This window comes from Oryctolagus cuniculus, chromosome 5, assembly GCF_964237555.1.
Source record: "Oryctolagus cuniculus chromosome 5, mOryCun1.1, whole genome shotgun sequence".
Classification (NCBI taxonomy): domain Eukaryota; kingdom Metazoa; phylum Chordata; class Mammalia; order Lagomorpha; family Leporidae; genus Oryctolagus; species Oryctolagus cuniculus.
In genome coordinates, this window is record NC_091436.1 from 163478090 (window position 1) to 163499647 (window position 21558).

At 51.7% G+C, this 21558-nt stretch overlaps 1 protein-coding gene across 1 annotated transcript in view; it reads right to left on the reverse strand.

The window, feature by feature from the left end:
- RREB1 (ras responsive element binding protein 1) overlaps positions 1-5908 on the reverse strand; it is a 179389-nt gene extending 173481 nt beyond the window's left edge. Inside the window, exon 1 of the mRNA XM_070074451.1 lies at positions 5772-5908. The gene's annotated coding sequence lies outside the window, so the exon portion shown is untranslated. The remainder of the gene's footprint in view (positions 1-5771) is intronic.
- Positions 5909-21558: the final 15650 nt, after the last annotated feature.

The following is a 21558-nucleotide window of genomic DNA, read 5'->3' on the forward strand; positions in this document are numbered from 1 at the left end:
AGATTTGACCAAGTACAAGCATTTTCCCTGCTCAAAATCCTTTCCATTTGTTTTTTTAAGATTTATTTAGCAATCAGATCTGGACCAGGAGCCTAGAACTCCACCGTGGTCTCCACATGGGTGCAGGGCCCAAAGCACTTGGGCCATCTTCTGTTGCCTTCCCAGGTGCATTAGCAGGGAGCTGGATGGGAGGTAGAGCAGCCAGGACTCGAGCCCACACTATCAGAGGGATGCCGGTGTCACAGGCAGTAGCTGAACCATGCTGGCCCTCAAAATCTTTTCATTGCTCCACCGCCTGCAGATCAAGCCCTTGCACCAAGCTTGGCCAGGCATTCACACACAGTCCCTCACTGGTGCAGCCCTCACCTACCCCTCAAATAAGATAGCATCCTGGAGCTCATCTTCTCCAGCAAAACTATCCAAATTCCCCAGCATGCTCTGCAACTTCCTGCCTCTTGGCTTATCTCACCAGGCGTGTTGCACGCGGAATGCCTTGCCTTCTGCAGCTATAAAAACCATCTACCTGCTGTAAAGGCCTCCGTCCAAGCCCTACCACCTGACTTGGAGGCACTTCCTGGTGGGTGCCACCTGGCAGCACACCGCCCAGCACCCTGCAGCCCCGAGCCTTCTGCGAGTGAAGGTGCCGCCTTTCCCTCCCTCTGTCCCCGACAAAGCCTGGTTTCTCTGACCCTTCTGGAAGTTTCCATGGCACTTCCTGTCCGATCTCCCTCGTTGACAGTCGTCCTGGCGGTAACTCCCCTACAAAGAGCAGTTTTTATTCTGCTACAGATAGTTCAGGTGCAGCACTAACATTTTAGAGAATAAACAGAAGAAGAAGAAATATGTTAAATGTTCCGTTATACCACTTCTCAACTCTGATTTCCACAGATGACCCCATCATCCCTTACACATCTGCGCATGCATACTTTGCTGGTGCTTTGGTTGAACTCCTGAATAAACTTCTCATTTTTGTCACGTGGCTGTCACTCTTAACTAGACCACACTGGACTCAACTCTTAGGGGCAACCACGTGCTGCTTTTGTAGCTATCACAGTTCTGCACAGAGCAGGTGGTTCAGTTGTTTAAAGCACACATTCATTTTAAAACATACTGGGGGGGGGGGGGGCGGTGCTGTGGCATAGCAGGTTAACACCCTGGCCTGAAGTGCCAGCATCCCTTATGGGCGCCGGTTCTAGTCCCGGCTGCTCTCTGCTATGGCCTGGGAGAGCAGTAGAAGATGGCCCAAGTCCTTGGGCCCCTGCACCCACATGGGAGACCCGGAAGAAGCTCCTGGCTCCTGGCTTTGGATCGGCGCAGCTGCGGCCATCGGGGGAGTGAATCAGCGGATGGAAGACCTCTCTCTCTGTCTCTCCTCTCTCTGTGTAATTCTGACTTTCAAATAAAATAAATGAATATTTAAAAAAAATATATTGGGGGACAGGGGTGCTGTGGCAGAGTAGGCTAAGCCTCGGCCTGTAGTGCCGGCCTCCCACGTGGGCGCTGGTTTGTGTCCAGGATGTTCTTCTTCCGATCCAGCTCTCTGCTATGGCCTAGGAAAGTGGCAGAAGATGGCCCAAGTGCTTGGACCCCTGCATCCACGTGGGAGACCCAGAAGAAGCTCCTGGCTCCTGGCTCCAGATAGGCCCAGCTCTGTCCATCGTGCCCATTTCGGGCGTGAACTAGCGGAGGGAAGACCTTTCTCTATGTCTCTCGCTCTGTCTGTAATTCTACCTCCCAGATAAATAAAATCCTAAAAAAAAAGCTCCATATTATGGAGGCCAGCGATGTGGTGCAGTGGGTTAAGCAGCCACCGCGAGGCTGGTATCCCACACCAGAGCGCTGGTGAGTCCCGGCTGCTCCACTTCTGTTCCAGCTTCCAGCTACTGTGCCTGGGAAGGCGTGGGAGGACGGCTGGAGTGCCTGGGTCCCTGCCACCCACGGCGGAGACCTGGATGGAGGCCCGAGTTCCTGGTTTTGGCCTGGAGCAGCCAGGCCAGCCCCTGCCTTTGCAGTCATTTGGGGGAAGTGAACCAGTTGATGGAAGATATCTCTGTCTCTCTCTGCCTGTTTCTTCCCCACCTTTTCAAGTAAATAAATAAATCTTTAAAAATATCTTGGGGGTCTCAGTGAGTGAATGGTTTCAATGCAATGTCAACAGTAATGTATGTGAAAACAGTTATGCACAATTTTCTTGGAAAGTGCCCCAAAATGTACATATCAAATGTTTTACGTATGTAAGAACACTCCGCGATATAAAGAACTCTGTTGATAGACTTTTCTGAACATGTTAATTCCTTAATGTGCTTTATAAATCTGCTTGAAACTTAAAATACAGATCCCCCATACCTGCATATTTCATTTTTCAGAGATATAATTTGGGGATGAGGTGATTTTTATGGATAGGAGGGGAAAAGAAGTTTGCTGCCTCATTTTTCTTAAATTTCCAATTCATTTGGACCAAAATTTTAAAGTCTCATTATCTCGCCGGGAAGGAATTCACATTCCTTAACCTGGTGGGGCAAAAATCTAAGATCATGAACATGTCAGCTTTTCTCAAATTCTTAGAAAACGCTGAGTAACTCTGCCACTTCCATTCAGAACACAAGGCCACACGGAGCACGGAACTGGTCATCTTCCAATTAGAGCTGTCCACAGTCTAAGCAAACACCCGAGGTTGAAATAATGGGTTCTGCCTGTCAAGCTGAAGAATCTCTATCTAGAAAGCAACGTAAAAGTCCAATTTGGGGCCAGCATTGTGCCCTAGCTGGTAAAGCCACTGTCTGCAATGCTGGCTATCTCACATGGACGCCGGTTCAAGTCCCGGTTGCTCCACTTCCCATCCAGCTCCCTGCTGTGGCCTGAGAAAAGTAGTGGAAGATGGCCCAAGTGGTTGGGGCCCTGCACCCACGTGGGAGACCCGAACTTGAGCTCCTGGGTCTTCTTGGGTCTCTGCTCCCAACATGGGAGACCTGAAATGAGCTCCTGGCTCCTGGCTTCAGCCTGGCCCAGCCCCAGCTGTTGCAGCCATCTGGGGAGGGAACCAGCAGACAGAAGCTCTCTCCCCCCACCTTTCTCCTCTCTGTAACTCTTTCAAATTAATGAGTAAATTGTTTTTTAAAAAAAGAGTCCAGTTGACCACCCCAAAGGAGCCCAAGTGTTATAATAATAATAATAATAATAATAATTCCTATTTTACAAGCTAGCTCACCTAGTTACAAAAAAAAAAAAATGATTCGACCTCCTTATCTTCACAATAATCTTCTCCTTTACATGCAGGGTTTTAAAAAAGTTCAGGGCAAAAAAAATATTACATGAAAGTATGAACAGAGTTTAAAAATTTTTTTGCACCTAAATAAACTTCCCTCTAAAATTCCATTTTCCACCAACTTTTGGAAGTCCCCTTGTATATGTATTTATTTTTATTTATCTGAAAGGCAGAGTGAGACAGAGAGAGATCTTGCAGTGTCTGGTTCACTCCCGGAGCCGGGAGCTCAACTGGGGTCTCCTCCGTGGGGAGCAGAGACCCAAGTCCTGCTGCCTCTCTCAGCGCTCCCAGCCGGAGGCTGGATCAGACCAGGCGCTCTGATACGGGATGCAGACCTACCAGCAGCATCTTAACCCTGCACCGCCCTCGTATACTTAGAATATGATTCGGTTTACAAAAACGCAATTAGCCAGCTTTGGTCTCCTGTGAATATATACTATTTAAAATGGATTTCTTGGTGCAAGGGTGTGGGGAGCAATCCGGACTGGACTAAGTTACTGGAATTAGGACTTATTCTATGCATCTGCTCTCCCACAATATGGCGCTGGGAGAGAAGTAAACAGCTTCCGCACAGCTGCCTCCAGTTCAGCTAATAAACTGTAGGACTTGCTCCTGATTGGAGGAGAGCAGCGTACTCGGCGTGCGGGCAGCCGAGTTGGGATTGGCGGAGGAGGACTATAAAGGAGGAGAGAGACGGCATGCACGAGGAACATCTAAGGGGAACATCTAAGGGAACCCGTGCAACCCCCGAGAGAACCGGCCGGCGGTGTGCCGCTCCCCTGCGGAAGTGGGGAATGTGGCAGGGGGAACCACCCTTCCACGGAGGTGGAAGGGATAGTAGCCAACCCGGGAAGAACCAGCAGCAAACCCGGGGAGGGCCGAGCAGACAAAAGAACAGCGCAGGGTCCTGTGTCGTTCCTCCACGAAGAGGGGGAGCGACACAAGGGTGCCTTGGAAACAGAAATTCCCATTAATGCCTACTCAGCGGTTCAGACAACTTCAGATGCTCCGGCGGCCAACACGCCCCTTTTTCGGCTTCTGGAAACAAACCCCAGCAGCCGCCGGGTCCAGGGGAGCGTGCAGCTCCTCAGGCCGGGCCCTGCACCTCTGCCCCACACCTTGTGACCACGGTCCACCGGACAAAAGCCAACGGAAAGAACAGGCAGGAAGTCTGGGCTGCACACACGACAATGCCAAGTGTTCCCTCGGCAGTCCCTTGCGTTGTTACTTTTTCGCTTTATGGACCCTGCTTGTCTCACCAGCGGACGCCCCCCCCCGCAAAAAAAAAAAGCAAAAAAAAAAAAAAAAAAAAAAACCCTCCATCAGTTTGCAGTCTGCACTCCCAGTCACGTGCTCTGCTTCCTGCGGGAAGGCCCTGCTCTGCCTTCTTCTGCTTTGAAAAGCGCTGGGTTTTCCTCTCCTTTTCCAAAAGGCCTTTTTTTCCTGGTGGCTTCTCAGGCCTTCCGCACGTACCAAACGGTGGCTGTGGCCCCCAGCTCCTCGGCACCCGGGATGTCAACCTCAGACCTTGGCACCCATTCTTGGGTGGCTCCTAGGGGCCTTGGTGAGAGGCTGGGCAGCCCGGGCCCTGCACTGGGGCGGTGCCAGCACTCGGAGCAGCACCCACCTCCTCCCCGGGTGCAGGGCTCAGCAAGGGGCGCCGCGCGCCTCCTCCACGGCCGGCCTCACCTCGGCCCTGGGCGGCCATCCCGCAGCCACGCCGCCCTCCGTCACTGAGGTAACCGAGTTTTGCTTTTCCCAAAGGGTCACCGGGAAACGCATCCCCGGGGATCCCCTGGTAACCGTCCACCGTTAACGCTGGGGAACCACAACACCAAAACGACTCGCTTTCCAAGGCAGGAGCTGGCGGCCGCGGCGGCCACAGGGGGGGTGCGCAGCGTCCAGTTACATTCCTGACCCACTTTCGCATCTCCTCCCTCCCCCTGCTCCTCCTCCTCCTCCTCCTCCTCCTCCTCCTCCTCCTCCTCCTCCTCCCGGGGACGCCGGGAGGGCGCCGGCTCTCCGAGGAGCCACCCACGAGCCGCCGCGGGCGGGGTGCACCCGGCGTCGCGCCCCGCCAGGGGACCCCGTCCCCACCCCCACTCCGCCTCTCCCCACCCCTCCCCCCGCGCGTGCGTCGTCCCTCCCGGGTGCCACGAGCACCTGTTGGAGCCCCAACTCCCGGGCCGAGCCCCTCCGGCGGCGGCCCCTGCGCGTTCCGCGACCCCCACCCCCAGCCCCCCGGCTCCGGCGAAGCCCCCCTGCGGGCGGGGAGGACCGCCCGGGCCTACAGTCGGGTTTTCTGCACGCCCGGCTCTGCTGGGCAGGGCGCAGGGGCCGGCGCACGCCGCCTGCACAGCTGCTCAGCTCTGCAAAGTGCAAAAGCGCCGCGGGCCCCCCCCCGCCCCCACCAACTCGACGTCGTCCCCTCCCCCCCGGGGCGGAGCGGGGAGCTGGGGTGCGCCCGCCACGCTCCCGCCGCCCCCGGCCCGACCCGGCTGTAAACCTGGGCTCCTCGCGGGCACGGGCCGGGGATGCTCTCGGTGCGGCCCGGGGCCGCCGGGGCGAGGGCAGGTAGCGGGCGGCGGCGGGTGGGTGCGCGTTCCGAGCCGCCGAGCCCAGGAAGGGGGCGGGAAGCTGCCGTCGCAGCTGCAACTTCTGAGCGTGCGGAGCAACTCAGCAACTTTGCCTGCGCCGTGCGCCCCTCCCCCGCGCCGCCGGTCCGGGCTGGGGGCTGAGGGCGCCCCGGGGGGTGGGGAGGGGACAGCCCCGGGTGCAGGCCCCCGGGAGAGGGGCTGGGCGGGGGCTGCAGACGTGGCACAGCTGCCCAGCAGGCCGGAGTTGGGGTGGCGGTGGGGGTGCGCGCGCGCGCCCACCCCAGGGCTCGGGGAGGAGGCGCGCGACCCGCGCCGCGGCTGCCCCCGGCTCCGCGCGAGGTCCGGGCCGCTGCAGGGACCGCGGCGGAGCCATGGAAACTGCGCTGGGTGGATAAATAAGGCGAGGGCCGCGCGAGGCCGTCCCGGGCTGCCGGCGTCGCGGCCGGCGGATGCGGCGCCCCGGGGAAGCCGCCCCCGGGCTTGGAAGGAGGCCGGCGGCGCGCACCGGCCCCGTGGAGGCGGACACGGCTGCGAGGTGTGGGGCAGAGGCCGGGAAGGTGACCCTGACCCTGAGCTGTCAACTGTTTGCTCCTGCCCCAAAAGACGACAAGAGGTCCTAGCTGGGGCTGCCGGCCCCCTGGGCGCCTGGAAAACCTCCGGGTGTACCTCCGGCACGGAGGCTTGGTGCACACTGGAGACCCGCGCGCGAATAGGCCACGGGGCTGCGGCCGCGAGCGCAGGCGAAGATGGATGGGGTACCTGGGCCAGGCTGGGATTTTGTCGACACCCCCTTCAGGGGCGGCTGCCCCCGGGGATCGGATCGGGAAGGTGGCAGAAGGGTGTAGACGGGGAGGCTCGGGCCCAGGCCCGTGCACTCAGGCGAGGGGCGGCGGCGGAGCCTGAGCTGTCAGCCGCGCCCCTGTCCAGGAAGCCTTAACCTGGCTCCATCTCTGACTCACAGGGGAGCCACCGATGCCCGGGCCTGGGGCCTGTTTAGCCGGCGATACCCACGGTGGCCGTGTGAAACTGAGTTACTTCAGGGCGCGGGGATCCCCGGGCGGCAGAGGGATCATTTGCAGTGAAAGCAAAGAGCCTGCGTGGGGATGCCTGTCAACCAGCTGAGTGATTCAATGACAGGCCTGCCATTCCAATTTAGAGAGATTTGCATGCTCCTTGAGGACAGCTGCACAGTTACCTGCCCGTGTGTACCTGGGAGTTACTTTTTAACTAGACAAGGTCAACTTCTTTTACCAACAACAGGTGACGGGTATGGCACTTAATTCAAAAATGTTTATTTATTTTACTTAATGGAGGAAGAATAGCCTACGATTTTTCCTTTTTTTTTTTTTTAAGATGTATTTGTTAGTTATTTGAAAGGCAGAGTTTCAGAAAGAGAAGGAGGGAGAGAGTGAAATCTTCCATCTGTTGGTTCACTTTCCAAATGATTGCAACGGCTGGGGCTGGACCAGGCCAAAGCCAGGAGCCAGGAGCTTCTTCCGGGTCTCCCACGCGGGTGCAGGAGCCCAAGCACTTGGGCCATCTTCTGCTGCTTTCCCAGGAGCATTAGCTGGGAGCTGGACTGGAAGTGGAGCAGCCGGGACTTGAACCGGCACCCATATGGGATGCCAGACTCAGGCTGAAGCTTAACCTGCTACACCACAATGCCAGACCCCTCCTACGCTTTTTCTCTGGAATAATTGCAAAAACTTTAGGTAGAGCATAGTTTTCCAGGGCGTCAGTCCAAAGGACTAGGCCCTCAGGATGTCCATAGGTTGGATTTGCTGCAGCCATACCGTAAGTCATCCATTTCCAGATGCGTGTACCCCCCCCCCTTTTTTTTTTTAAGAAAGTATTTGAGAGTCAGAGAGCAGGAGGGCACTCCCATCCATTGGTTCACTCCTCAAATACGCAGGAGCCAGGAATTCAATCCAGCTATCCCACGGCTGTGGCTGGGATCCAACTGCTTGAGCCACCATCCACTGCTTGCCAGGGTGTGAGTTGGGGGGAAGCTGGAATTAGGAGCTTGACCCCAGACACTCCAATATGGGGTGTGGGCATCTCAGCCAGTGTCTTCACCACAAGGCCACATGCAGTTTTGTGTTTTAGTATCTCTGATGTCTTACATCGGATGACATGTAAGCCTTGAGTCATGGTGTTTTGGGCCATGTTTTTCCTCTTAGTGGTCCCTAAAATAAGGATGGTTGAGAAATGCTGAGTTAAATAAGTTTATTTGCCATGCAAAAAATAAATGTGACAGCTTTATAGCGAACTCTTTGAATGTTTTCACTGAGCTGTGGTACTTGTGAGTCGCCAAGAAGTAGTTATAATATAAAACTCTCCTAAATGCATTTATCCAGTTACCCTTTTTTGGGGGGGGTGGTGGTGAGGGGCTTTAAGAATCGGTATTTAAGGCTTGTATTCCTTCCAGGAACTGACACTAGATTGGACTCGATTTGAACACAGTTAAGGAAAATGTTAAGGTGTCAAAATGGTATAATTAGGAGACTTTTGGGGGTCAGTACACCCACCCACACACACACACACACACACAGAGGAAGGGAGGGAGGCAGATGATTTGAGGAAGTACACAGAGGCAGAGCTGTTCCCCTGTGACTGTAATAGGAACTGGATCAGAATCACTTTTAGGGAACTGGTTCCAATGAGCATTTAGTAAGTAAAAAAACCACATGTGTCTGATACATGTAATCAATGTGGCACTACCGCCTGCTTTCATATGATGTGTAGAAGTTAATAAAAATGGCTGATTTATATTAGACTTGACCCTAAAATGTTAACTGGTTACAGATGCTTTTTAATGTAACAATGGAATTAAGACTTGATAAACACATTGTACATTGAAAATATCCTAAGTCAGAAATGCATTATGGGAGCCAGCATTGTGGTGCAGCAGGTTAAACCACTATCTGCAGTGCCAGCTGGTTGAAGTCACAGCTCCTCTACTTCCCATCTGGCTCCCTGCTGATGCACCTGAGAAGATGGCCCGAGTGCTTGGGCCTCTGCTACCCACGCGGGAGACCTGGATGGAGTTCCAGGCTCTTGACTTGGGACGTCAAAGCACAAAATGCAATGTCCAGGAAGCGCTGGCCACACAGTGCACGGCAGTGTCCCTTGCTGCTCCTGCAGCCCTCTGCCCGCGCTGTGGGAGAGGATTGGCCCACCTACCACTAGCCCTGGAAGAGATCCAAATTCAAAATTGGAAGTATGAGGGGGAAACATGGAATGAAATTGGCTTCTACTAAATGTATAGGGCTCTCACGCTGTCACAAAGTCAATCATAAAACAGTTCAGTCAGGGGCCATCTACACTTCTAAAAATTCCCTTTGAAGGTTGTTAGAAAGAAAAGTTTGTTAGAAATAAAGGACAGAGCTGAGTGTAAAGTGTAGGTTAATGAAAAAGAAAGAGAGGGAAGCAAATAAAAATTTCCAAAGACAGAAAATTGGGCATAGTGAAGGGAAAAAAAAAAAAAGCCTATCATTCATCACTTAACAAGGTTAGAAACAAGGGGGGTGGTTTAAAATGAATCAACTAGTCTACTTGGAATGTTTGAAATATAAATAATCTTTGATGGCTTTTGTTAGGTAATAGGGAATGTGCATTGCATGCGTTAGCTCATTTCTCTGTACAGTCATCCTGCAAGGTAGCGGGCACAGTCATCTGTACCCTCAGATTGAATACCCACCCAGCCATGTATGTAGCAAGCGCAAGCGAGGGAACTGCAGAACTCCAGAAATGACACTGGGCCTTGGAGAAAGCCTTGCCCTCTAGAAATGCGCGTCCGCTGGGGGAGCTGAGTGTAAATTAAATGTGGTTTCCATTGGCTGATGATTGGTCCCAGGGACCTGTAGTGTCAGGAGTCTGCTGCCATTAGGATTTCAAACACCCTGCTCTCTTCGACAGTAGAGTAGCTCTCATCTTTGCAAATAGCACAGGCAGATAAAGTACAGTAGTGCCTCTGTTTCTGAGAGGCTTTGGTTCTAGGTCCTCCCCTTGGATAACATAATTAGAAGCTCAACTCTCTTAGAAGAAATGGTGCAGTATTTTCATATAACCTACACAATAACCCTGCACTTTAAATCATCCATAGACAACTTGCAATGCCTAATACAATGTAAATGTTATATGAAGAGCTGCTTGACTGTGTCATTTAGGGAATAATGACAAAGAAAAAAGCCTACACATGGTCAGTAGAGTGCAGACACAATTTATTTTCCAAAGTTTTGGATCTTTGGTTGATTGAACCTACAGACCAAGACCCCTTGCGTACAAAGAGGGCCAGTGGTGTTGGAAATAAATTAAACAAAAAGTATGTTGAATCTTAACAGCCAGAAAGAAATTTAGAAATTATAAGAGCTAACCCACTCACTTGAAAGGCCTGGAAACTGAGACTCAAATTAAAATGGATTTGCTCAAGGTACTACTGTACAGTTGCTTAACGATAGGATTAAGATTAGAAGCAAGGTTCGTGACTCCCAGGTCTTGATCAAGTGCTGCCCTACAGTAAGAGGTGGTGAGAAGAAGTCTTAACAGAGTCAGTTTCTTTTTTCTTAAAATATTTATCTGTTTATCTGAGAGGCAGAAAGACAATGAGAAAGAGAGAGAGAGAGAGAGAGGGAACCTATCTGCTGGTTTGTGTTCCAAATGCCTGCAGTGCCCCAGGCTGGGCCACGGCCAAGGCTAGAAGCCTAGAATGCAATCTGGCCTCCCACATGGGTGGCAAGAACCCAATGCCTTGAGCTCTCATTGCCACCTCCCAGGGTCGTCGTCGGTGGGAACCTGGAATCAGGAGTGGGAACCGGGGATGGGGTACCACTGTCATAAATGTTAGGCCAAACCCCTGCTCCTTGGGGTGTCTCTGAGTGTGAGCCCGGTTCAACAAAGGCCTGGAGTGGTTGTTGAATCTGAGATAAAAAGCCCCATGACCAAACACTTATTTAAAGAAATATTTCTAAGAGGAACTGCAAGGGCATTTCAGCTATGTGAGTTCTTTAAAAGCAGCCATTAGCCTTAAAAGTTGAAGATATAATTGGCTTAAAAAATAAATATTGGGATATGTGAGGAATAATACGGACCCTGTATTACAGACGATTCAGGAATTACTGTTACTGGTTTAAGAGTTAGTGGGTTTCTATTTATGTTATTTTAAAAAGAGTTCCCATGTCCTAGACATACATAATGAAACATTTGCACTGAAATGATATAATGTCTGGTATTAAAATGATCCAGCTTTGGAGAGGGGTAGAAATAAAGAATATAAATGAGATAGGAGGCCATAAGCTGGGTAGCAGCTATGTGAGGCTTTGTCATACTATTTTCTCTGCGTTGGTGTATCTTCTAAAATTTCCTAAATCAAAGGGCTCTCCCTCCCCTCTCTCTCTCTCTCTCTCTCTCTCTCTCTCTCTCTCTCTCCCCCTCCATCTCTCTCTCTCTCTGTATGGAAGAAAAGTTTTCTTCCTATGGAATGTGAGGTCAATCCCAAAACCGCACCATCATGGAGTCCATCGTATTATTGAAGGCCGCTGTGGCTAAGAAGAGCTGGTGTGTTGTTGTTTTTATTCTAAGATTTATAGAGCCAGCTTATAATACTGAATTCTTAATTGTAAGGATCGTATATTTAAAACACATGCGGTAGCTGCCGTTCTGGTTCTATTTTGAGTCACTTTGGATTTTTCCCCTTTCTATTCATACGAGGTATATCTGCATCTGGAAACTATCAAAATATCACAAAGACAACACAATGAATGTGGCCAATTTTAAGAAGCAGACAGCACAGAGGCGATGAGCAAGATGACCGTCTTTCAGTAAATACTTGATTGGCCATGCTTCTGGTGTTGTGGAGAGCTGGCCAACAGCGGGTGGGTGGGATTTGCGAGCACACAGAACTGAGCTGACGCTCACGCTGAGGCTGACTTCCTGCGCTTGCACGTTGAGGGGACGGCCTCTCGGTCTCACCTTGTTTGTGTGCCAGGCACATGTTGGGCGTCCCTTCCTGTCACACGTCACGTTTCTGTTCTGAGTCAGGGGTCCCCGGTTGGTGGCTGAATGCTCTCCCAGGGGTGCTGAGTCACCGCAAAGGGTGTTCCAGGCTCTCTGTGCAGCCGGCACTTGCTGTCCACCAAACACCGCAGACGCTGTCCACAGGCGAGGCTCTGCCATTAGTGAGCACACCACGGATGCACCTCAAATGCTGCTCAAGTCAGGCTATGACTTTGTCCTTTTGTATCTTTTAAGTCAATGAGTGCTAAAAGTATGGCTGCTGTCTTAACACACGGAGCAGCTCTCTGGGCTAGAGGCTCTTCTGCAGTGTGGAAAGCAGCCTCTCTCTCTCTCTCTCTCTCTCTCTCTCTCTATCTCTCTATTTATTTCATGTAACACCTTTTTTTCTGTTTTGTTTTTTTTTTTCATTGTATGGTGTCTGACATGAGATAAAATGGTGCCGGGGTAGACATTCCTTTTTCTTTCTTTTTGTTACCTAACATATAGTCTGCTCTCCATGGCCACAGGTCTCACATTTATCTGTAACCAGTCACAGAGGCAAAATATTTGTAAAGCAAAACAAAACAAAAAAAATTCTGCTTCTACTAAACATGGATAGATTTTTTTTCATGTCTTTATTCTCTAAACAATGTGGTTTAATGGCTATTTGCATAGTATTTGCATTGTGTTGGTATTGTAAGGAATCTAGATGTGATTTAAAGTATACTGAGAATGCATTTTATGCAAATACTGTGCCTTTGTGCATAAGGATATTGAGAATCCGCAGGTTTTGGTATCCAAGAGGCTCCTGGACCCAAGCCTCAAAAATACCGAGGGACAGTTGTACCCACTTCAGTGTATAAGGCCAAGACAAGTTTCATAGTCTAAGCAGACTCCCAGACTTGAAATAACCCAAGACACAGCTCTGCTTAAAGATGGGTCTATGTGTCAGAAATGTAAATAATTCAGAGTGTCTCGGAAGATTCTTATTACAGGACAAGTTTTTGCTCTAAACGTCTCTACTTGCTCTTTATAATTTCCTCTTCAGGGTATCGGGGAGAGGGGGCTTTGGTCATGGATTATGACAGCGAGCAAGCGAGCAGATGGTGTCTTGTGCTGAGTGCAGGCCGATGTGTAGGATGACACACTAGCTCCCACGTCATAATTGGAGGTGGGATTAGCCCAAGAGTCTTGTCTATTAACAAATCCTCTTCATTTCATTTATTCCCCAATGATTATCTGCCACTTCCTAAGCCCTTAGCCTGCGCCTGATGCTTTATTCTAATCTCCCCCCCAACGCTATGGGAACAATATTCTTCTTCCATTCTACAGATGAGAAATTTGACATTTAAAGAGTGTGAATAATTTGTCTGAGGTCAGGCAGCTAGTAAATGACAGAATCAGGATTCGAACCCAGGTCTGTGACTCCAAAGCTTTAACTAACAGAGGGGCCGCCTCCCCAGCTCTCGGGCCTATCCTTAAGCACCTGCTTATTTTCGTCTGTGGGAAGGCAAGAACGGATGTAAACTGAACCCAGACGGTACCAGCTGTTTCCAGGCCTCCCGTCGTTGGTGGCTCCTTGCTCCATCACTCCTCCGTGAACCTGTAGGTTCGTAAGTGGTTTAACCACTTCCAGGGTCCTCCCCCCCCCCCCCCCCCCGCATGTTGAATGCACAGATGGCACTGGACTAGCTGTGACTTAACCTAATTATTCTGTCCTTTCTGGCTTTTCACTTCTAGAAAATCATCATAAAAAAAAAAAAAAGACTTCGAAAGGCTTATTTCAGTCTGACTATTAGCTTTAAAGAGGAGGGGAATTCTTTTGGAAGAAAACAAGTCACTAACTTTCCTGCAGAAACAGAGATGTTGGTTTGTTTATTGTTTGTCTAAGGAGAAGCTAATTAAGAGGATCTTGCATACAATAGCTAGTAAGTCAATAAAGGACTTGTGGAAGTGGGGAAGTCCCACTGTTTGCCATCTGAAAGGAGGCTTCAAAAAGTCTGTGGAAGATCAAATGAAAAGATAAATTTACTTAGACGCAAAAACTTTTGAAATTCCTGCAGTTTCTCATAAGACGCATTTTCCATTAGCTTTTTGAAGACTCCATATATGCATGGATTTTTACTTTTTTTGCACCAAAACCAAGCTTTTTTTTTTTTTTTTTAAAGATCTATTTATTTGAAAGACACAGCCAGAGAGGGAGACACACACACAGAGAGAGAGAGAGAGACAGAGAGAGAGAGAGATTTTCCATCTTTCCATCTTCTGCTTTATTCCCAAATGGCTGCGACGGCCAGGTGTGGGCCAGGCTGAAGCCAGGAGCGTGGAAATCTGTCCAGGTCTCCCATGCTGTTGGCAAGGGCCCAAGTACTTGGGCCATCTTCTGCTATCTTTCCAGGCACATTAGCAGGAAGCTGGATTGGAAGGAGAGCAGCAGAGACTGGAACTGGCACTATATGGCATTGCATTGCAATGCCAGCATTACAAATGGTGGCTTAACCCTCTGCACCACAACACAGGCCCCCAAAACATATCTTTCAGTTCCATATTTTCTTTACTTTTGGGTGTATGCATCGTATGGCCATTAAAATAGTGGAGTAACTGGTTTGACTCACCCCTGCCTCTTTGATGCTTTGACGGGAACTCACCTCTCACTTCCTATATTCTTTTGACCCCAAGCCATGTCCCCACCTACTGAAGACTTTAAGTGGTCTCTGATGCTGAGATGAGAGCAGACAAAGTCTTGCTAACCACCGTAGGATTATATGTCAGAAATCAACTTCTTGGGGGCCAACTTTGCAGCACACCAGGTTAAGCCACTGCTTCAGACACCCACATCCCTTCAAGTCCTCGTTACTTCGTTTCTGATCCAGCTTCCTGCTAATGTGCCTGGGACGGCAACAGGTGAAGGCCCAAGTGTTTGGGCCCCTGCCACCCATATGGGAGACCTGGATGGAGTTCCTGGCCCCTGGCTTTGGCCCAGCCCAGCCCCAGCTGGTGTGGACATTTGAGGAGTAAACAAGCAAATGGAAGATTGTTCTCTGTCTCTCCCTCTCCCCCTCTCTCTGTTGCTCTGCCTTTTCAATAAATAAATATATAAACAAACAACTCTTTCAAAAGAAGAAGAGAGAGCCAACTTCTCCCTTCTCTTGTTAGGAAGATGAAACACAGATGGCAGGACAAGCTGTCTGCTTCTGAGATTTTCCGTCCAGCATACGTCGCCGCCACTCGCTCGGGAGAGGAGTAAGAGGAAGCCGCTTGTGTTTGGGAGCTGGGAGGAAGGGGCGTGTCTCAGTGAGGGAACCTGGTGGTTTCCGGGTCTGTGGGAGCAGGGAGGCAGCTGGGAAGGGAGCCCGTGGGAGGCATCGGTAGCCCTGGGCGCACGGGGGCTAGCCAGAAGCCCGGAGCACTGCTTCCCGGAGCAGCTTACTCCTCTAGGCTGGCATTGCTGTGTGCTTTACAGAAAAGGCCCCAAGAACTGGCCACCGACTGTGAAAACAGCGAAACCAGGGCCTCCCACATACGAGATCACGGCCACGAATGGGAGGCCTTTGCACCCCCTGGACCTGCTTTGCCCACTGGGATGCTTCTAGCCCTGCCTGATGGAAAGAGCTCAGCTTTGTAGAGTTTGTCCTCTCAGCCGATGAACTAAGAAATCTAAGCAGAAAGATGCTTCTGTGTTGTTTTCCACCTGCTCGATTGCTTTGGGTGACGGGGCAGAGTCTATGCTGTGCCTCTGAGTTTCAGGGTGCAGCACTGTTCCCACTCTTAAAGTCAGCTGCCAAGGGCCAGTTAGCTCTGACTGTCGATCCTCACCAGGTCAGGCAGCTTCGGGTCTTGTGAGCCATGTCTTAGTTCTGCTAACACTACCCATGTCCCAGGTAGCAGGCTCGGACGGGTCTCAAAATAGACTGGGACACATGGCTGATAAGATTCCAGCTGGCAGAAGGTAATGTTACGCCACCCATGACATAAACCCCGGAACCCTCGCTGCGCCCTTGGCCCCAGAATCCGGCTCCGGACTCGTTAGAAAGCGGAAAAGTCCAAGAATGTGCAAATGTGTGCCCTCCTCTCACTGGGCTTTGGAAGTGTCTGAGAAGCAGGCCCCAGCCTTTTCTTTCCTTTTTTTTTTTTTTTTTTTTTTTTGCTTTAGAGGGACGGATGGCCACGCTAACTTTGTGGTGGCCGTGGAGCAGAACAAAGTTCTCTGCACTCGCACGTGCCGGCGTCTGACAATGCGCAGCACACTTGGAAAGCTTTTGGCACACGCTGGGTCACAATCGGATTCCACGGCTCAGGGGGACAAAGAGGCTGCTAATTTGCACAGCCGCTGCTGGACCACGGGAGCGGGGAGACAGTCCTGTAGGGAGAGGAGGAGGAGGAAGTCGGAGAAGAATCAGAGAATCAGAGCACACTGATTCTGCAGGCCGAGGCAGGGGAAAGCCCTGGGTGGAGAGAGGTTTCCGTGTCCGCTAACCTGCGTGCCCTCCTTGGCATGACCCAAATCCCCGCGCCTTCCCGCCGGGAGAGAGCTGCCAGGGGCTGCTGCAGACCGGACTCGGAGGAAGCCAGGAAGTGAGGAGCCGTGGCCCAGCTTCCTGGTGGGGCCTGTGACTCACGGGCTGTCGCCCTCGGTCTCTCTGTAGCTCTGCACCTCAGTTTCTCAAGGGTGAAATGGAATTCCCCCTGGAGGCTCCGGGAGCACCTAATGAATGTGTGTCCCCCCGCCATGACGGCAAAGCACCCTGTTGGGGAAGGCTGCCCTTGGCTGTCGGCTGGGGGGGGCGTCTGGCTGAGCCAGCCTCGCCAGGCCCTCTTGGCCATCTTTCTCATCCTGCGCTCTGTGACATCCCGCCCCGCCCCGTCCTGTCCTGCGGCTCCACGGTGACTTCACATTCTCTCTCATTTGCATGAAGTTTTGTTTCGAGAGGGAGCGGACGCCTTCGTGTCTCCCTGCTCCCTGGAGAACTCTGTAGTACAGAGACCACAGCCTGGGCCCTCGGCAGATGTCTGGGGTCAGGCCTGAGAGTCGAGGACAGGATCTGCTGGCTGTGGCTTTTTCTGTCTTGCTCTCTTAAGGAATGCAGGCTATTCCTTTGTACTGGATTTTCTTTGCCCCTTTCAAAGTGTTGACTTCATCACTTCCTCTTTGGGGGGCCTGTGTTGTGTCTCCTGCTGGCTTTGAAACGTCCTGTAATTTGTTGGGTTTTGCGAGATGCTGTTAGGGTTTGTTTGTTTTCTTGGTGCTCCCCAATCGTCACCGGCCACCAGAGCCCGGCCACTTCTGCTTCCTGATTAATGGTGTGATAGAAATATGCAGGCTCCAGCGTTTACTGAGAGATAGGCCTTTGTCTTTAACTGCTCTTGGTTCTGTTGCCTTCGAAGGGAGTTCCCCTGTGAGAGCAAAAAAAAAAAAAAAAGCCAACCAAACCCCACAGGGCTGTTATCTTTTCTTCCTGCTGTGCCGGCCCGGCCAGGCGGCTCTGCTGCCCGCCTCATTATCTGGCTTGGAGCTTTGTTTCAGAGAGAGGATAGCCTTGCTCTTCTCCTGAGACTCACCCACTCTCCCCGGCTCCTCCTCCGTGACCCTTCCCGTTCCCGGAAGCCCTGTTTCTCTGCTCTAATAAGCACGTTTTGGTAGATACCGTCATGATTATGAACTCATGCCACAAGCATCGCTGGCTCACCACCGTACGCCAGGCACCGCACCAGCCCCGGGGGTGTGATGGGAAGGGAGACTCAGCGGCAGGTGGAATGAGAGGGCGGAGACAGACCACAGACCATAGGGAACCACGTCAAGGGCAAGGCCCACGTCAAGGGCAAGGCTTCCGACAGCGCCTGGGATCCGGTGGAAATCATGGAGCTGTGATAGTAGGAGTCTGAGCGTACTGTTGTAACAGAGGCGCTGCTCACTTGGCTCTGTGTACCCTAAGTGATCTCAATCCCTCCCTCTCCGTCTTCATGCAGTCCTTTGAGGGGCGTACTGGGCTCCTTCTTGGGTTGTGGGAGAGAGAATGGAGACGGGAGGAGGTTTAGGACTGAGTGCCGAGTAATGAGCTCATCTCAAACTCAGGCATCAGGGCTGTGCTGTCCAGAGAAAGCCGCGCTGGCCAGGACGACTTTGGACAGGGTCTGGCCTGGGCCTGCGACAGCCCTAGAGACTGAATCCTGCCCCTGTGCCTCCCTGAAGAGAGAGAATCCATTTTTGCTGTCCTAGGAAGACCTTAGGTGCAGCTGGCTGTTGCCAGTGCCCGTTTCAGCGCCTCAGCCCGTAGCGGTGGGCTCCTGCTCTCTTCCACGTGGTTCTGTCTCCGGGCTGCCGTAGTAAACTCTCGGATAGACTTAGGGAAAACTTGGTGTCATTCCAATGGCTGGGAAGGGGAGAAACTGCCTAGAAAGGGACTTGTTTTGTTGGGGGTGACTGGCTCCCCCTGCAATTCATAAAGAAAAATGTTCTAACAGATTCCAAATATTCAAGATGGCTTTGCAGACCCCACAGGAGCACCTCTGACGCTGATGTGCTGGCCAGGGACCTGAGCAGCGTCCTCGGGGCTGTGGTCGGGGACACGTCCGCATCCGGGCGAGTTGACCTATCCGCGTCCGTCGCCACTGTCACTTTTTGAATGAACCTGTTCTCTTGGGTTCCTGGTTTTCTTCCCGTCTTCAGGCAGTGCTCTGTGTGCGTCCTCAAGGACCCCGGGCACTCTCACTTCCTGAAGTCTCAGTGGTGGGGAGGGGTCTGACGTTCAGCTCCACGTGCATGGCACATCCCAGCTGCTCGGGGAGGCTCCCCACAACCTCAGGCTCCAAGGGGCCACCCCGCCCGGTGTCCGCTGCACCCCGCCCCTCCGGCTTCCTCTGACCTTCTCTGGGAAGGGTGTCCTCGGCCACCCGCTAGCCTCCGCGGTGTCGTGGCTGCTTCCCTCTCTTCTCCCCTTCACGGCCATGCTTTCTGCAAGACCTGTTGCGCGGTCGCTCAGATCTTTCCATTTCTCTCCATCCCAGCACCGCCACCCTGCTTCACATCACCAGCATCTCTTCCCCGTGTGAAGCCTGGCCCATGTCAGTCCGCGCAAGGCTGATGATGCGAATCCTCCACTGGAGATTCCGGTGGGGGCTGGCGCTGGGGCGCAGCAGACTAAGCCACAGGCTGGTGGCCCATGTCAGAGTGCTTGGGTTTGAGGCCTGGCTGCTCCACGTCCAACTCAGCCTCTTACTGATGCACTTGGGAAGGCAGCGGATGGGACCCACCTACTTGGGTCCCTGCCACCCACGTTGGGGACCCAGGTGGAGTTCCTGGCTCCTGGCTTCTGCCTGGTCCAGCCTCAGCCGTTGTGGCCATCTGGAGAGTGAAGATCTCCCTCTCTCTCCCTCTCTCCCTCTCCCTGTCTCTCCCTCTGTCTCTGTAACTCTGCCCTTAAAATAGATAAATAAATCTTTAAAAAAAATTGGAGAATTACGAGTGTGTAGAGACTGCAATCAGATTATTCAGGGTCTTAAAAACCATGTTCAAGTGTTTAGATTTCGTCCTAAGGGCAGTAGCAATCGTTAGAAAGTTTTGATTTGTGTGTGCGTTTTAGGTTTGTTTATTTATTTGCAAGGCAGAGTTACAGAGAGAGGGGATGGACAGGGCGGGGAGAGGGAGAGGGGGAGGGGGAGGGGAGAAGAGGGGGAGAGGGGGACAGAGCGGGAGAGAGGGAGAGAGAATCTTTTATCTGCTGGTTCACACTCCAACTGGCCACAACAGCTGGGGCTGGAGCTGGGGCTGGGGCTGGTCAAAGTCAGGCACCTGGCACTCCACCCAGCTCTCCCACCTGGTGCAGGGGCCAAGCACTTGGGCCACTTCTGCTGCTTTCCTAGCTCATTAGCAGGGAGCTGGGTTGGGAGTGGAGCGGCTGGGCCTTACTGAGGCTCGTGTGGGATGCCAGTGCTGCAGGTGGAGGCTTAGCCTGCTGCACCACCACACTGGCCCCGTCATCCTCCAATTTCACGTTACATTCTACCAATATCGTCTTTACTACGTACTAACCCATCTGCTTAGAATATTCTCCCCTCTCCTCGTGTGCTTTCACCTGGCTAACCCCTGCTTATCTTTGTGGTCTAACACTTAGATATCACTCATACGTGAGCTCTAACAGACGGAACTAGCTAACACTTCTCAGTGCTTCAGCCTCCCACCTGCTGGTGCCTCGTTCTTGCTATGAGAGCATTTGTAATTCTGTAGTAATGGATTTGTGTCTGCATTGCCTGAGAGGCTGAGCTCTGTGAAGACAAGCAGAGAATTATCTTCTATGCTCTTATGTCCCTAGAGTTTTGTGCATAGTAGGTAGTGAACTGGCTTGGTGATTTGTGGCTGCATAACAAGTTTTTCTCAAACTTAGTGGCTTATGACAACAAGTATTCATGACATCAAAGCTTTTGTGGCTGGAGAATTCGGGTGCAGCTTCACCCATGGGGTGGCTTTGCAGGCAAGATGTCGGCCAGGGCCTCAGTCAGCAGGTGGCTTAACTGGGGCCGCTGGATCTTCTTCCAGCAGCTTCATATGGCTGTGGGCAGGAGACCTTAACTACACACTGTTGTGTGGTCTTCTCCAAATGTCTGCTTGAAAGTCTTTGTGACATGGCCACCAGTTTCTCCAGGTGGGATGATCCAAGAGAAAGGTCGAAGAGGACACCAGTTGGCCCTCCATGTCCTGATAGCACTTACGCCGTTATCTTGGCCAGGACAAAACTGAGTTCTTTGGAAGTGGTTAGATACAGTTCACACTTAAAGGGAGGGTAATTAGGTGCCTCCTTTTGAAGGGCCAAGTGTCAAAGGATTTGTGGATGGATTTTAAAGCGCCGAAGGCTCAGTGAATAAGACACCACTTGGGATGCCCGCATCGCATACTGGAGCTACTGGTTTGGGTCCTGGATCTGCTTCTGCACCAGCTTCCTGATAATGTGCACCCGGGAGGTGGCAGGGGTGGCTCAAGTACTCCCATGTGGGAGGCCCAGAGTGAGTTCCAGGCTCCTGGCTCAGCCTGACCCAACCGTGGCTGTTGCGAGCATTTGGAGACTGAACCAGTAGATGAAAGATCTTTCTCTGTCTCTTTGTCTTAATCTCTCTGCCTTTCAAGGAAAAGTGAAAATAAATAAATAATTCCTAAAACCCACGCAGGACTTGTTGAATAAACAAGTGCATGCTGAATAACTCCATCAACAGAAGACCCCGATTCGGCCTCAGATGAACTGCACACCAACCCTACAGGGCTTCCCCTGGGCCAAAGGCAGCTGAAAACTCCCCAGGGAGAGTAGAAAATAGAAAAGCAGTGGTGGCCACAGGCCTTCATCTCTCAAACGCATGTGTGAGAAAGACCGCGGGGCCACCCTACCCCCATAGCCCTGTCATTGCTGCTCCAAGACCTTCCCGCACCTGCTCCAACTTCTTCATTGCCTATTTCTCTCCCAGAACCCTCAAGCTGTTAACAGCCCTTTCTTGTTCTTTTTTCTATCTATATTTATTTTCTTTTTTAAAATAAACTTCTCTTTTAGCTCCATTTTTCATGAACTTTAAAAAAATTTAATTTTTAAAAATTTTTAAAAAGCTACAAACTTTTTTAAAAGATTCATTTATTTAGTTGAAAGGCAGAGTTACAGAGAGAGGAGAGGCAGAGAGAAAGAGAGAGAGGTCTTCCGTTCGCTGGTTCACTCCCCAATTGGC